The following is a 17,611-nucleotide window of genomic DNA, read 5'->3' as shown; positions in this document are numbered from 1 at the left end:
TATCAAAATAAATTATTTTCCTATTCATATAGAACATTTGTGTGTGTTATTTTCATCATGCAATCATTCTGAAGTAAACATAAAATACAAGAAAATACTTCCTTTGATTTATATAAACAAAACAGTTCAGTATGTTTGTTTATATATTTATGTTATCCAGCTTAAATTTATTGATTTTCAAAATACACTCTCAATATCTTTTATTTTATTCGTTTTTGCAGTTAGAGCCGTGCTAACTTGAAATACGTGAGCTTGACTAATACAAAAGTTTACTTTATTGAAATTATTTCATTCTTTTTAGATCATTTGAAGTCGGTTGTATTTTTTTACAAAAATAAATTATTTCATGATTTTTAGTGACTGTATAATTTGTTATATATTAATTACTTGAAGTTTTTTGATAAGCAAAACTGTTTGAAACAATCAAAAGTGCTACAGAATAATCATTATTTTTAAACTGCTTGAGTCACCTGTTCAGGTTACATAATCAATGGGTATAAAAATTTACATTTTTGGATGTTCCTTAAAACAACAAACAAAGAGTTGTCCATTACATCAGGCCTAGTGAACAACTAAAGGTTTTTCCTAGAGACATTGAAATGCCAGACATCATCGTTTCCTGCATTTGGTGTTCTTCTACAGTATAAACTAAATACAGTAAGGTCTCAAGCCTTTTGGAACAATAAGAAAGTTATTCCTCAGCCACCAGCACTAAAAAAATCTCTTAAAAGTAGAAAATCGGTTGTTATCACGTATATTACCTTTGAAAAATACGTATATGAAAGATTGGTTCAGCTAAAAGTGGTGTTAGGGGTAGGTGGTTTTGTTTGCTCAAGGTGTAGACGAAATTGCAAATCAGCTTCCCATTTCCGAAGCAGGCATAATATTATTGACAGTGAAGAATATTAATAAACATCTTCAAATGCATGTTTAGTAATTAAAATGTTTAACACTTTTAAGACGATTGACGATTATGCAATCTCACACCTCTTATGTCGTTTAAGGAATAATTGCATCTAATTCATATTTGGACCTCTTTTACGAATGCTTTGGTTTTCACAATACACCTAAAATTGTCAATACCATACAGCTATTCACTATGTTTTTATAAGTCAGAACATTCAATACTCAAACAGAATTATACACAAATCATGTCAAACGTTTAAATACCTTTTTTATAGTAACCAAAACAAAATGCATTTTTTCAATGTAATTTATTTAGGCTCCATGGCAAGAAATAGTTTATTAATCAATATGAAGCAACTGTTTCATGAAGAAACTGTCTGTAGCTTCATTTGAATGGTTTTAACTAACAGCTGTAGGAATGTTATTATTATTCATTGCCTTCTCTGCAAAAATATAAACACAATAAATGTTGAATATTTGAGGTTTTCAGCATTTTTCACCAAACAAATATTTTTCGTAAACATAATGCTATATATGGTACCAAATAGAACCTCTCCTGGTTATTTTGGTGGTGGAACCACGCTGATCGGTAAAAGAATCACAGAGAAATTGGTGAACATACATAGAAAAAAAACATCGCCACACACAAATTGAGAACCTCCTCCTTTTGCTGGTAGTGGGGAAGTCGGTTAATAAAAAGCTACTTGAACAACAACAATACAGTTCAATTTACGGAATAAAATAAATAAAACAAATAGATTATTATTACTTTTTTTAAAGGACAGAAATTTACAACATTTTTCCATTCTCTCAATTATTTTTTTGTCAATATATATACATATTGCTGAATTATTTCAAACGAGTGGTATATTTTGAAATAGGGTAAAGTGGTGTTTTAAACACGGAACAATGCTCTATCTGACATTGTTTTTTATCAGTAGTTTTTTTATACTTGTGACACAGGCTAAAATTGAGACTACCATGTCATAATAAAACACTTGATGTAAGAATAACATATGTTACTACTGTACTAGAAAGTTGCCCATTTCGTGGCAACGTAGACTAAGGAACCAATTATCTGTGGTGGCCAATAGCTATCAATAGCGGTCTCCACTCGACTAACACACGGTTCACTCGAGCGACTTGTCCAGCTGACTAGGCTGTGACTAGGTAGACGCGCTTGTAAACCACAATCTTGCCCTGAAATGGAGCGATAATTTTCATCACGATGGATTCAACCATACCGAGCTCTTTTGGTTTAAAATAATCAAATATTGTTTTATCATAACATTATCTAGAACAATTTTCCAGTTCACATATTAATAATTCATCGTCGTGAAAATAAAACTGACATTTTGGGTTCCTTGGGTCAATAGTATTACTTTTTAAAGCCAAAGACTGAATTTCAACAATTAAATGATGGATATAATGCTGAACTAATCTAAAAGCTTTGATAAACCTAACACAATTTCACATAAATTCAACATTTATACTAAAGGCTAATACTTAAAAGGCTTATGAACAACACAAATTTCCAAAAAGGATATTCATAGGAGATATATATGAACTAACTTTAGAGATACTATAAAAATAATTTAACTACCGGAAATTATATAAATTAATCATCGGTCCAAAATAAGCTAAGCTCAATAGATTCAATATTGCAAAAAATTGCTTTCCGAGCTTACAGACTTGAATTGATTATTAGGGGAACTTCCTTGGCGGAGGAAGTTAATTTAAACAATGTATTGAGGAACTACTTTATAACTCGCTACAGGTGTTTCTTTTAGGTTCAGAAATATTTTAAGACAAAAATGAGAAACTTTTTACAATTTAGGATGATTCCATAATATAATTTTGTATTCTATGATGTGAGATAAAAATACTCATTAAAATGTTATTGTACAATACACTAAAAGGAAGTGGATTACTGAATATGAATAACAGATCTGCCAAAGCACATTAATACTTTGTACAATTCTTTTTTAATAGTGGTTTTAAGTTTTGTCTTCAATGTAATATTCGAATAAGATTTTCCGTACATAATCTTGTTCCAGCTAATTTTCCTACCAGGAAATATCTATTACTTCAGGGGGGGGGGGGCTTATGACCATATCCTCTTTACTTGTTATAGAGACCTCAGAGAACACTGTCTGATCAAATTGCTGTTTATACATATTTGTATGTATGTCGTAACTACAAATTTATAATGATTATTAATTCACAGCAAATATTTGTATCAATTTCCTATTGTGAATCTTTCGTGGCTATTTAAAATCATAGCTCGTTTTCAAGAGCCGGAAATCCAATAAATAAATAAAAATATAAATGCATTTAATTTTTAGGCGCTTCTCACTACAAACTCTTTTACAGGATAGCTCTTGTTAATTAATTTATACTAACTTTAAACTAATGATTGGAACAAATACAGATCAACTAGTAGTACGCTTATTCTGCGCGTAACGGGATGAGTGAACATGAGCGCAGTAATGAAAGAGGCCACCCACACCTAGCCTACTTACCGGTGTCACTGGTGACACAATGTTATTTGTATGGGCAAATCAACCAAATCTTAGTCAACAACAATCCAAACTTCTCACCCATTAATTAACCAGTCATTGGTAATATACGTAATGGATTTCCAACACTTATCGACAGGAGGTAAATCCATCGTTCCTGTACAAAATGTCTTTTGATTAAATAAAGCCTATTTCCATATTTATGAGGCCTATCATAAACAAAACTAAGCCAGACTGAACTAATCTAACTTAACCTAATTGCCAAGGCACGGTGTAAGGAATCACCTAAAAATATCGTATGGCTTACAATGATGATTTAAAACAACGACATCGTAATTATTTAATCTAAAAATGATTAAAAATCCAATATATGTTTATATAACTAATGAAGGGTTTCTACACTCCTGAATGTTCGCCTCAACTACTTCCTTCACCACTTCCTACGTCGTGGACCTGTTTCCCTCCCTTCCCTTAGCATTTTATTATTGCAGGTACATTAACCTAACTGTCACAAAGGGTCCCCACACTCCGGACTGCTCGCCTTGACTACTTCCTTCACCACTTCCTACGTCGTGGACATGTTTCCCTCCCTTCCTATAGCATTTTAGTATTGCAGGTACATTAACCTAACTGTCACAAAGGGTCCCCACACTCTGGACTGCTCGCCTTGACTACTTCCTTCACCACTTCCTACGTCGTGGACCTGTTTCCCTCCCTTCCTTTAGAATTTTATTATTGCAGATCCATTAATCTATCTGTCACAAAGGGTTCCCACACTCCGGACTGCTCGCCTTGACTACTTCCTTCACCACTTCCTACGTCGTGGACCTGTTTCCCTCCCTTCCTTTAGCATTTTATTATTGCAGATACATAATTCTAACTGTCACAAAGGGTTCCCACACTCCGGACTACCCGCCTTTACTACTTCCTTCACCACTTCCTACGTCGTGGACCTGTTTCTCTCCCTTCCCATTGCGTTTTTAGAATTGTAGATACATTATTCTAACTGTCACATTTTCCACACTCCGGAGCGCTCGCCTTGACTACTTCCTACATCGTAGACCTGTTTCCCTCTCTTTCCATAGCATTTAAGTACCTATTACAGATATATTAATTTAACAGTCACAAAGGATTTCCACACTCCGCACTGCTCACTTTTCCGCTTCCTTTACCACTATCTACGTCGTGGACCTGTTTCCCCCCCCCCTTCGCATAGCATTTTAGTATTACTAACCTTTGAATATTTAATATTCAATGCCAACATTAAATTGAATAATGTAAAAAGCTGCTTTGTTCTAAATATATACATATATATTTTTAATTTAAATGTGAATTTTAATACTGAACATAAACGGTATATAACTGCCGATTAATATTGTAAAGTTCAATTTATTATTCAGAAAGTTGTGAAATTTAATGAACTTAAATAACATTATTCTGAAAGCTGTGAAATTATAATGATATATATTCATAGACGCCAAACTGTTTACTCCATGAATGAAATAGCTTAGAGTAAAATTAGTTCTCTCTGTCTTAAGTATAGTCAAAAAAATTTTTGGTCGCAAAACGTAAACAAATAAAAAGAAGAAGAAGGTAGCTCCTAATGTTATTCTTATGGGACGAATTTAAAAATGTTTTTTTAGGGTTTTATAATTACTACTGAACGGAATCGTCTAGAATTTTAATGGGGTCTTCCCACTGGTGTCATAGTTATGTGTGCAAAATTTGAACGCTATAAGTGCAACGGTTCTTGAGATTTGACGCGAACACACTCACGGACTCACAGACTCACAGACAAGCGGACAACTTTTCTCCGACTCCGCTATACACGATACATAGATTCGTTCACTTCGTTCACTCATCTATTATAATATTTTAGTTCCTACAATAATTGTACATACATTTTCTTCACCGCAGGTCTAAGGTAAAAGCTGGGACAACCAACATCTTTAGGTCACAGGGGAGGTCATTGTACGATGTACAGTTTAGGCCCAAAGTACGCAAACCCTCTCTTACCTACTTCCAGCCCCACCTTCGGGAAGTGAAGCTGTTTGTCTTGTCGAGTATTGGGCACCATATCGTGAATGACCAGTCTATCAGTCAGGTAGGCTGGTTCCTTTTCAACCAGTACCCTGTATATTCCTACTAGGGTGCGGGTTTGCCTCCTGCACAGCTTCTGAGGGCAAACACATTTACAAACAACATTTGTTTTTTTATTAATCTATCTATACTATTATAAAAAAGAGGTGGTGTCTGTGTGGGAAAAGTAAACGCGAAAACTACTGGTCGGATCGGGCTGAAATTCGGCATGATGATAGCTCATATTCCCGATTAACATATAGGCATATTTTTATCCCAAAAATCCTTCCGGGCTCCGCCCCAGTGGCTCTGGAGCAAAGGTTCCCATGTTAACCTTATGAGAAATGGAATTAATGAATCTTAACAGCTGTTTCAATTAAACAAGTTGGTTCTGTTCTATGATTTTCAATAGCATTAAAGTTACAAGGATTACCAACAGGGTGCAGCACTAGCATTATTTCTTTTACATTTATGACAACAGCTAATTTGCAACCAAAAGGTGAGTGAGCGTAGCGAACGAACTTCAACCTGGAGGCGAGTGAGCGTAGCGAACGAGCTAACCTGAAGACAAGTGAGCGTAGCGAACGAGCTAACCTGAAGGAAAGTGAGCTCCAACCTAAAGGTGAGTGAGCGTAGCGAACGAACTTCAAAAAGAACCTAAATTTCTTAAACCATGTCCTCACTCATAACTGCTATAAGCATTTGATACTTATATGCCAACCCCGTACGAAGGACGGGTACTCTGCTAATTGAATATAAAATTGCAAGTTATTTATGATTTCTAAAGATGTCAATCAGCTTCCATTTTTTTACTGGATTGAGATAGAACCCTCTAGTTTGCGTTGTTAGTTTTCTTTTACCAGGACCTTCAAAATGAGGGGTCACTGCTTGATGGGTCTTTCTATTTGAATTTTTAGTTTCCCCCAAAATCCCCCATTTTGGGGATGTACACCAAGTGGCGGTTATGCCCAAAAAGTACTTCATAACATGCCATAAAGGTGTGCCGAGTTTAGTTTTTATGGTATGGGCCATTAAAAAAATAACAGGGGGTCTCCACACTTTTTACTAACCCTGTATGTGTGTAGTAGGATAGACATATAACTGTAATAACAACTTAAATAACTGTTTGTTATCTATTGCTACTCATAGTCTCCCGAAGATCCTGTTAGCCAGTTAGGCTGTCGTATATGAGGTAATATTTTCACAAAACGCATTGATGTCACAATAACAAGACATTTCGCCAGTACTAACACTTCATCACTATAACTGTTTCCATGATCGTCTCTATGATACTACGAGAAATCTTATTTTGAAACATTGCCTCAGTAAATAGGTATTAGACTAATAAGAAACTCTGAAGAAGGTGTGCATTTTAATCACTTTTCCAGCTTTCTCACAAGTCATGAACAAGTTTTTTTTTACGAAACTCATTACCCCCGAGGATGGTCCAAATGTTGAACTCGCTTTATAGTATTTTAATGATTATCAATACGAAGTGACCAATGTAGCGGATTAAGTTAAGCAGTTTTAACAAAATCTTTATCGTTCAACTGGTTTTCCGACGTAAAAACCAATTACACTTTCCAAGTTGTAAGATCGTCTAATTTACATTATATAAAAAAAACTTATTTGATATTCTTTTCAATTTGATGAAATATTAGATGTATGAAAGTTTCAAATAAATTAAAATGTCTCGCGCAAAAAGTGGTGCTATGGCTGTAACGTCATGATATTAACTCAATTTTTAAGTTGTGTTTTACTGCTTGGTTATTTTTTGTAAATTACTCTAAGCAAGTTTAAAGGCTATTATCTTTATTAGCTGTTTCTGATAAACTTAGATATTTTCAGTTACTTCTTGGGATCCTAACAAAGGCCGATTTACTGGGTAGCCTAATGACCTTCAAAACTGGAGGTTGCTGGTTGGATCTTAAAAAGATTATGTTCTAGATTCGGTCGTCTTTGGTTGCAAGTATAAGGTTGTTTATGCATCGCATTATTTGATACAAAATAAGGCCTACATCTTCTATACTGTATATTAATAAGCAAGCAGTTTTCTTTTCACAGTCATAACTCGATAACGGCTTGATGGATTTTAACGTTTGAGGTATCAAATTAAAGGTATTTTCACGTAGATGTGCAAATACGTCTCAGAACATTAAGAAAGGGCATCCCTTAAGTACGGTCAAGGACTAAAGTTTGGGAACGGCAGCGCTATCTGTTAACATTAGATCAAACTCAATTCCCTTTGTATACAACTAAACATATGGACGAATAGTTGAATTGATTTACCTTACATCGTATTTTACTGAAGTATCATGTAGTTTTGGTTACAGTTCGGTGTGATGAAGTGAATATTTAAAAGTGATTATTTTCAGGGTAGTTATCCTTTATATTTATTACCATGAAATTTACAATATGTATCGACATTCCTTTATAGTTTTTTCTGTTGTTTGGAGAAATTTGTAGGGACGAGAGCTCCGAGGAGTCAAGTGAGATTTTTATGTACATAATAAGAGACAAAAGAAGTGTCTTCCCTTAGCACAATGATGCTACCTGTACAGAGGTCGCAGCTATTTTTAAAGCTGAAAACAGAGCAGAAAGCCACCTAACCAAATAAATCTTATAGTTTTTTCTAACTAATCATGTTAAACGCGTATCCATTCTAGACCCGTCGTTAGATCCACTTGCCAATGAATACACAAACTATATACCCTCTTATGTTACCAACCGGAGAATTTAGTTGGGGCCCCTAATTTAAATACGCCTAAAACAGAACATATGGTGGAATGGTTTTGATTCTACAAACCCCTTAAGCTAATTAGGTAAATGCATCACCCTGTATAAGTCCAACATAGAAGCCCGATAATTGAACGCCAAGTGAATGAAAATTTACTACTGAGAACTCCTTTGATGTAGTTTAGCTCATTTGCACTGTAATTATCAGTGGCATGTATTGTATATTTAAATATTTCCTTGATGAGATACAAGATTCCGTCTCAAAAACATGACCGGGAATTAAGTCCTCTACACTTGTAATATCAATCAATAGTTGTAGAATATAATTTGCTGGGATACTTCGCAACTATGATGTTACTTCGAATGTAGCTGATATCAGTAATTTAATTACTTAACCTTGTATATAGACTACGACACATTTTGCATGGGCAGAATGTGTTTTTAGTTTTTAAATATCTAATAGCAGTGTTTAGTTCAGAACAAATTACCAAAAGCCTAGTGATAAAATTCTTCTCTGGAGTGGAAGTAAAAATATCAAGGCTCACGTAAATGCATTCTCCGATTTCTAGTTTTCTTGTGTTGACAGTTTTAATCATACATACAGTTGAACAATAGCCCAAACGAACGGGTACGAATTCCGTCTCCCAGCCCAAACAAGCACCTAATTGCTAATTCATGTAATAATAAATCTAGTCGTTATATTCAACATTTTATTAAGCTTTTGTTTGTTCCAAACATAGAAACAGCTTCAGATAAAACAAGCACAATTGTAGTATAATAATAACTTTACAAAACATAAATTTTTTAAAAAAATTTTAATACTGATAATTTTAAAATAAGTTATCAGCTTTTTCATCATATAATCTATCTTAAAATGCTCAAAATCAGTTGATCAATGAACCACGATGAGCCCAAAATAAGATTGTACAACGCCATGATTTCTACCCGAGGAAGAAAACATAAATTTATGTCCTGACATGATGAAATTGTTCATTAGGTCTACCCAACCGTTTGCAAAAACACACATTAAAATTGAAAGGTCCATTAACAATATTATTGATAATAGTTTAGTTTAATGGGTACTTTTCAACTTCAAAGACTCCGCCCCTATTCCATTTCATTGCTAGAACTTTTACTTTTACTTGTTCCAACTTTTCAATAACTAATCCAATTATTTTGTAAAGAAATATGAACGGGAAAGAATGAGGCGCCTTTGACGTTTTAATATTGACAAACCATTTTGTTTTGATTCTTGGTCACAGCTACCCATTCGGAATACATATTTGTTAATAATCTAGATACACCAATGCTATAATAGGGATCTCATCGCACTTGTAAATCTTGTTATAAGTCGCTTGTTTCTCTTATAAATGTTATAATATCTTATTTCCAAACCTTTTGTTCAAAGATATGTTAAACATTCATTGTTTAAAACCCTTACTATTCAGTCATGAGGGTTAATAAAACACTTTTTTTATCAGTATACTGAAGTGGATTTAGTAAAAATATACAGTATCACAAATCAGTGTAAAAGATCCTTTTTCCTATTGTTGCTATGTTCTAGTCTACGCTCAGCACTTCACTCATACTGACTTTTCATCTCTTGTTAATAATAGTTGTAACATCCATTTGTTACGTGTAATAGTCACAAAAATGTTATATATAATGTTATATAAAATTTTATATAATGTTATATATATAAAAAATGTTATATAAATCTTTATATTATCATATAAAGAAATATACCTAATGTATTTTAACACAGAAATTATTAAGCCCTGTCATTTTAAAATCTCTACCACAAACTAGAAAAAACATAAGATATTTTAAAGATGCCATCGTTGTTTCTCTTTCATTTTGTTTAAAACGTCCATGGATTTTAATATACTTAGATATTGATTTATCACCTACTTGATGTTCAAACCTACATCTCAGTGACGTCATAGTAAACCAGTGTTGTTTTATCTGAAAGTGTATATGTCAAGACAGGCTGTAGCAATCTCTCCCTTAAGCCTTTCCACCTCCCCCTAGGGAAAACAAGATACAAATGTCGGACCTAGGGACATCACTGTAGCGACGTGAGATAGACGTTCAATTCAGACAGTTTATTTTTTGTAAAATAATCGTAGCATTGTCGTGTTACTAAAGTACGAAAATCGATTGCAAACTCTCTTTCTGTAGAATGTTATGGTTGGTAAGTCGCATTTGTATGTTAAGTGTTTCCAATTTGTTATATTGATTTAGGATACCGCAAGTAGATTTATCACGCTGATTTGTTTCGTATGTTTTTGTATTTTCTACGCCGATGGCAAGTTTTAACGTTTTGAAATTGCACGGTCCAAATCCTGGTCTTTTTATTATCTAACGTAGATTTTTTTGTTAAATTGCATCATTAATTCAGCCGTCGTAAAATATGAAGCATGTTTGTGTCCGTTTATGTTTTATGCTTCAAAGGCTAATTGAGTTTTTGTCAACATCGTTTGATAAAGACGGAACACTCAACTGAGTAATGCGTCCATTGAAGATATGGTTCATTTACTTCATTGTTGAAGAAAGTGGATAAATTCTCCCGGGAATTAAATTTACTCGCAACAGCAGGCAGAATCGTCGTTGTGCATTCATGCGCTGATTCTTTCAGCCAAAGCCAAAAGCCATTAGATTACAAAATTATAAAAAATGTTTTTGATTGATTACTATCGTAATACGAGATAGTTCTCTTTGTTAGTCAATTTATTCTTTGTTTAAGAAACATGTTGGTAAGAAACGTTATAGAAGTAGCAAGGTAGGTAAATGTTTGGTTTCAGTTGTATTTACTCAATGTATACCAGATTATCAATATCCTGAGACTAGTTTCTACATCAATTATATCTACTTTCTAATACTGTAGGACTAAGTTCTAAGTTTTTAACTTTACAGTAATGAGAGTGTAGCGGTGGAGTTATGATTCCTTTGTCAAATAATTAGTTAAAGGAAAAATATTTAGATTGGAACAAAGTTGATGAGGGAATCATTTTAAACGTAGCACCTGTTGAAAGCTGCTCTAATAGATGGATCGCTTAAGTGAAATAGCAACCAGATGGGCGAGCTTGAGATTAAAGTTAAATGGAAATCCCCTTTAGCAGGCAAACTCTGGAAAAATGGTCGTATCACATAGTATACATCTTCACGAAAAGTTGTTATCACCCTTATGAATCGGCTGTAGATTATACAATTAGATTATAAGTATTGTTGTATCATCCATAGTCCAATTTAAGTAATGAAGTATCATAAAAGCAAAAAGATGTGCAGGCGTTAAGTCAAAATACCCTCTCCACAGCAAATACTAAGTGAATTTCCATTGGCCTAGTTGGATTTTTACATAAATATGTTTTTTAACATGGAATGCCAGATTCATTCCCTGTTTAAATAACACGAGGGGACTCATGTGCAAAATATGCATTTTCATAGGGTTCAAAACTTAAATGCACAAGCCTTTTACTTTTCAAATATCTGGATACACCATAAAGGCTGGAGAGTTATTACCTACCTCATTTAGATTGGAATTAATTATAAAAAGTATTATATTTAAAATCAATTTGTATGAACTTTACTAGCTGTTGTACCCGTGCTTTGCAACGGGAAGAGGACACAAAATAGAAACATTTTAATCTTTACATCTGTTGCATATAATAGTTACACATCCACCAACACTTTTAGAAACAAAATTCAACTGTTATGGCCTTAATAGAAACGTTTAAGTTATGACTTTTAAATCTGGTAAGTAGTGGATACCACCATTTTGGATTTTGATTAATTTTAAATCTTGTGTAGGCTGATATGATATGTAGGCGTGAGAAAAAAGTCAGCTGCTATAAACTTTAGAAATATATTGCTTTGCCTTACCAATAGTCTTTTGATATATTAAAGAAACTATATCTATATTATAAAAATTTTAAACAAATAATTTAGCATGAAAGACAGCAGACAAAACTAATATGATTATCAAAGCATCAAGGACTAAAAAATGTAATAGCAAAATATGTAAACAAAACACGACCTCTTTAGGGCACCGGACAGAACTAACGATAAAATTGGCTTCAGCTGTTCCATTAGGATTGGAAATCTGATGCTGGAAGGGGTAGCAGATTTTCACCCCCCTGGAATTTTGCCCCCTGGGCGAACGTGACGTCACAAACCAGGGGGTAAAATTCTGACCACGAACTTGAGTTTCGCGACATCAGTTTGATGGATTAAACGTGGAATTAAACGTATATTTTCACGGTTATGAATTTAATCAGAACACAACACATTATAAAAACCTAGAGTGTGTGGGCCAGAATTTTAACCCCGGACTTTTACCCCCTTCATGAGGTCAGCTCAAAATGTACGGCCCGGATTTTTACCTCTGGAATTTTACCTCCCGGTTTTTTACCCACCGGAATTTTACCCCCTGGCCAAATATATAAATAAGTGGGAATGGCTAATTATCTTCTTTCAGTTTTAATCAAATAGTAAACTTATCCTATACTCTAATACGAGCAATGTTTGCTTGTATGTATGCTTGCTTGCTTGCTTGCAGACAAATCTCGAAAACGGCTCCGACGATTTTCTTCAAATCTTGTAAATAGTTTATTTTTTGCCTAAAAACGAGTTTCATGCAGTTAGAACTGCCAACAAAAATCTAATTAAGTAGAAAAACGAAACTGAAAGTCACTTTTTTTAACATTAGTCTTATGGATTGCTAAGTAACCATGTTGGTTGTATTAAATAACAAGGAAAAAGTAAACAAAAGACTTGAAGTTGTAGCATGTGTTCATAATAAGCCAACTACCCACAGTATACTAGCAAATCACAAATACAGTACAAAAGGGAAAGCATATCACTTGTTACTATTGAGCAAAGATTATACTGAAGATTGCTCAATACATTGTAGGCCTAGTAAAGGCAAGCAGTACGAAGTGTGGGATCTGTTTATGACTATTAGATTAAGGTTATATGCAATCCTAAAATGCTATAGGAAGAGAAGAAAACAGGTCTGTGACGTAGGAAGTGATGAAGAAAGTAGTAAAGGAAAGTTGTCCGGAGTGTTGGATCTGTTTATGACAATTACATTACGGTATCTGCAATCTTGAAATGCAATGGGAAGGGAGGGAAACAGGTTTTCGACGTAGGAAGTGGTGAAGGAAGTAGTAAAGGCGAGCAATCTGGAGTGTGGGAGCTGTTTATGATGATTAGATTAAGGTATTTCCAATCATAAAATGCTATGGGAAGGGAGGGAAACAGGTCCGTGACGTAGGAAGTGATGAAGGAAGTAGTAAAGGCGATTAGTCCGGAGTGTGGAAACTGAAATCCTAAAATGCTATGGGAAGGGAGGGAAACAGGTCTGCGACGTAGTATGTGGTGAAGGAAGTAGCAAAGGCGAGTAGTCCGGAGTGTGGGAACTGTTTATGACGATTAGATAAGGGTATTGGCAATACTAAAATGCTATGGGAAGGGAGGGAAACAGGTCCGCGACGTAGGAAGTGGTGAAGGAAGTAGTCAAGGCGAGCTGTCTGGAGTGTGGAAACTGTTTATGACGAGTAGATTATGGTATTTGCAATCCTAAAATGCTATGGGAAGGGAGGAAAACAGGTCCGCGACGTAGGAAGCGGTGAAGGAAGTAGTCGAGGTGAGTAGTCCGGAGTGTGGGAACTGTTTATGACGATTAGATTAAGGTATCTGCAATCCTAAAATGGTATGGGAAGGGAGGAAAACAGGTCCGCGACGTAGGAAGTGGTGAAGAAAATACTAAAGGCGAGCTGTCCGGAGTGTGGGAACTGTTTATGACGATTAGATTAAGGTATCTGCAATCCTAAAATGGTATGGGAAGGGAGGAAAACAGGTCCGTGACTTAGGAAGTGGTGAAGGAAGTAGTCAAGGCGAGCTGTCCGGAGTGTGGGAACTGTTTATGACGATTAGATTAAGGTATCTGGAATCCTAAAATGCTATGGGAAGTGAGCCGACCCCTCGCACCGCCCCCAGACGAACAACTATTGGAAGCATGCCCCCCATAGTGACAGTGCGAGTGGTCGCCCCACATCCCTAACAAAAATGAAAGGCCGTGGGTGAATATCCAAAAAACAAACAGTTGTCAACAAAGCCTATATTTAATCAAAATCAACAAAATAACAATAAACAACAATGTCAGCCATCCAAAGAATTCATTTAAAAATCTTTCAAAAAATTTACCCTTCTGAATTACAAACTGGTACCAGTAACAAATTAGGCCTAACAAAGAAATAATTAAAGATGGTAACTGTAAATATACTTTAAACTTTGAAAAAATTAACAATTAAATAAATAACAATACTATAAAAATAAATAACGAAGAATCAATCATTTTGCGGGGCCCCCTTCAAATATAAAGTTTTTTAAAATGTTCATAATTTAAATAATCAACGTTATAACTTGCGGAAAAGGGTGGCACAAGTTTCCTTGACGGTGGTAGGCGGTGGGCAGTGGCGTTCCAAACTGGAAGATGGCGACATAGTGGTCCCCGGAGAAGCTGGGCCGTAGGCAGCCCAAGGAGGCAGAAGAAGGAGTGTCCCTCCGGGCGAGCCTCTCCGAGAACAGCTGCTGGTGCCTCACATCTGGGACCTCATCTGACGTCTACGGCGCACAAAACTACATCAGAAAGAGTTAAGGCAATGAAGATAAAACAATCTTCTCTGACGATGGACGCAGATACATATTTATGCACATTAATAACAAAACAAACTGTGTGTGTAGTAATGACAGTCGCTGTCCTTCTGCCGAAAATGTGTCCGACAGCGGAAAAATTGCCCCGGGGTCTGCAGGACTGCTGCCAGACCCAAACCGATTGAGTTCCGGCGCAAAGCCAGTACTCGCACTATACAAAAAACACTGAGGCGTGACATTGGTGGGACGCTTGGTGGACAAGTCACGGCTCAACCTCCCCCCCCAAAGGAGGACTTCCTCTCCAAAAAAAAGAAAAACAACCTCTCCCAATACTTAGAAGATCTCAACACCAACAGATCAACTCAAGTGTCTGAAGTGGGGAACGCCAAAAGTCTTTCAACTGAAGGGACTACTCACCCCCAGGGTTTGCACTGGCCAGTGCTGGAAAATTTACTAGGGAAAAATCATCAGCAGCGCACAAGGGACAGAAGAGGTGATCAAGCTCTCTGGCCCAGTGCACTTCCCACTCAGACACAAGAGTAACGAAAGATGACCTACGGAATTGTTCCCCGGAAAGGCTTCAGATGAGAAATGTGAGCCCTCCGGAAAACTTCTCCAGTCTGCGGATCTCCCAGCCGCACGGAGACAGGAGTCAAGAACTTCAAGATGCGGTGGGGACCTGACCACCGATGAGACAACTTAGCGGCTCTCTTGTCCACGGCCGAACTGACCGGATGAGCCTTGCAGAAAACCAAATCCCCCACCTGGAAAGGATTGTCCAACCGACCTCGATTGTGCTTCCTCCGGACCAATTCCCTAGCTCGGATCAAGTTCCTCCTAGCCGCCTGCCAAGTTGCCTTGACATTGGCAGCACCAGGGGGTGGCAGAAGGTCGCCAATTTTCCACACATTTGCCAAGGGATTATTGGGTGGATAGCCCAACAACAGCTCGAAAGGGACCGCCTTGTGACTCTCATGGTGTGCAGTATTGAAAGCAAATTGAATCCAAGGAAGTTCCTGATCCCAGGTGGTCTGCTTGTCAGCATGAAAAGCTATGAGAGCGGATCGAAGATTTCTGTTGAACCTCTCAGCATGGGAAGGCTGTGGATAGTAAGGAGAAGTGGTCACATGGCGGATACCGTGCCCAAAGCACATTCTCTTGAAAAGGTGAGACACGAACTGAGTTCCGTTGTCGGAAACAATGGTGGCGGGTATTCCAAAGTGTTGGAACAAATGGGTACGAAGTGCCTGCACGGTGAGCTGTGCAGTGGCGTTCCTCAAAGGAAAAAGCCAACAAAACTTGGAGAAGGCATCCACACAAACAAGCAAGAATTTGTTTCCTGACTTGCTACGTGGGAGAGGCCCTACATAGTCTATGAAAACCTTCTCCAAAGGTCTCTCCGCCACCTCAGATGACAACAACCCATACTTGGTATTCTGAGCAGGCTTGCTTAGCGAGCATGTTTGACAAGAACGCACTCGTGCCGCAATGTCCCTGTCCATACCCTTCCAGATGAACATGTCCCTAACCTTCGCAATGGTCTTGTGAATCCCTAAGTGCCCACCCACAGGGGAAGAGTGAAAGTACGCAAAGACCATGGGTACAAGAAGACTAGGCAGCACAATCTTGGGTTTACCTCGCTGTCGGTCTCGACAACAAAGGGCACCCTGGGACAGAAAATACGGGGGGTGGGCTCCCCCATTTTGAAGCTCACCAATGATCTTAGCCAGCTCGGGATCTTTTAACTGATGTGGGATGAACTCAGAGAAGGCAAGGGGAAACTCCAGGAGCACGGCACACCCTGTGTGCTCCTCCTGATCAGAAGGTTGGTCGTCAGGTGAGTGATACATCCTGGATAAAGTGTCAGCAATCACATTCTGCGTGCCTCGAACATGTTGCACTTGGAATTTTAGGGAAGATATCTGGACAACCCAACGACCAATTTTCCCAAGCTGGCGAGGATGTGCAAGGAGCCACGAGAGTGCTTGGTTGTCGGTTTCCAGCAAAAACTCTTTATGTTCCAAAAAACGTCTGAACTTATTCACTCCAAACACAACAGCCAAACACTCTAACTCATACACAGAAGAGCTTTTCTTTTCGCATGGGTTCAAAGTGCGTGAGGCATACGCAATTGGCTGCCTAACACCATCTACCTCTTGAGACAACACAGCCGCAATGGCAACGGAGGAAGCATCGGTTTGCAAAACAAACTTTTGACTGAAATCTGGCATCGCCAAAACCGGAGGTTGCATGATAGCTTCTTTCAGAAGATCAAAAGACATCTGTTGTGCTTCACCCCAAACAAACTTGGCGCCCTTCTTCCGAAGCTCATTGAGAGGAGCCGCCAACTCAGCCACATTGGGGATGAAGCGCCGGTAGAAACCCACCATTCCAATGAAACGGGCAATGCCTTTGACATCTCGGGGAGGAGGAAACTCCCTGATAGCCTGGGTTCTAGCCGGATCGATACAGACACCTCGAGATGATACTAGATGACCTAGGAAAGAAATCTCAGCCTGAGCAAAACTAACTTTCTCGGGATTTACGGTAAGGCCAGCCCTAAGCAACCTATTCATGACTTCCTCAAGATGAACCAGATGGTCTTCAAAGCTCTCACTGTACACCAAAAGATCGTCAAGATAGTTGAACACAAATTTGAACTTGACGTCATGGAAGATGGAGTCCAGAAGTCTGGTGAGGGTCTGGGCCCCCAC

This window comes from Macrosteles quadrilineatus, unplaced genomic scaffold, assembly GCF_028750875.1.
Source record: "Macrosteles quadrilineatus isolate MER2022 unplaced genomic scaffold, UCM_ALF_1.0 Scaffold_31__1_contigs__length_1484076, whole genome shotgun sequence".
NCBI lineage: Eukaryota > Metazoa > Arthropoda > Insecta > Hemiptera > Cicadellidae > Macrosteles > Macrosteles quadrilineatus.
This window is presented reverse-complemented; position numbering follows the sequence as displayed.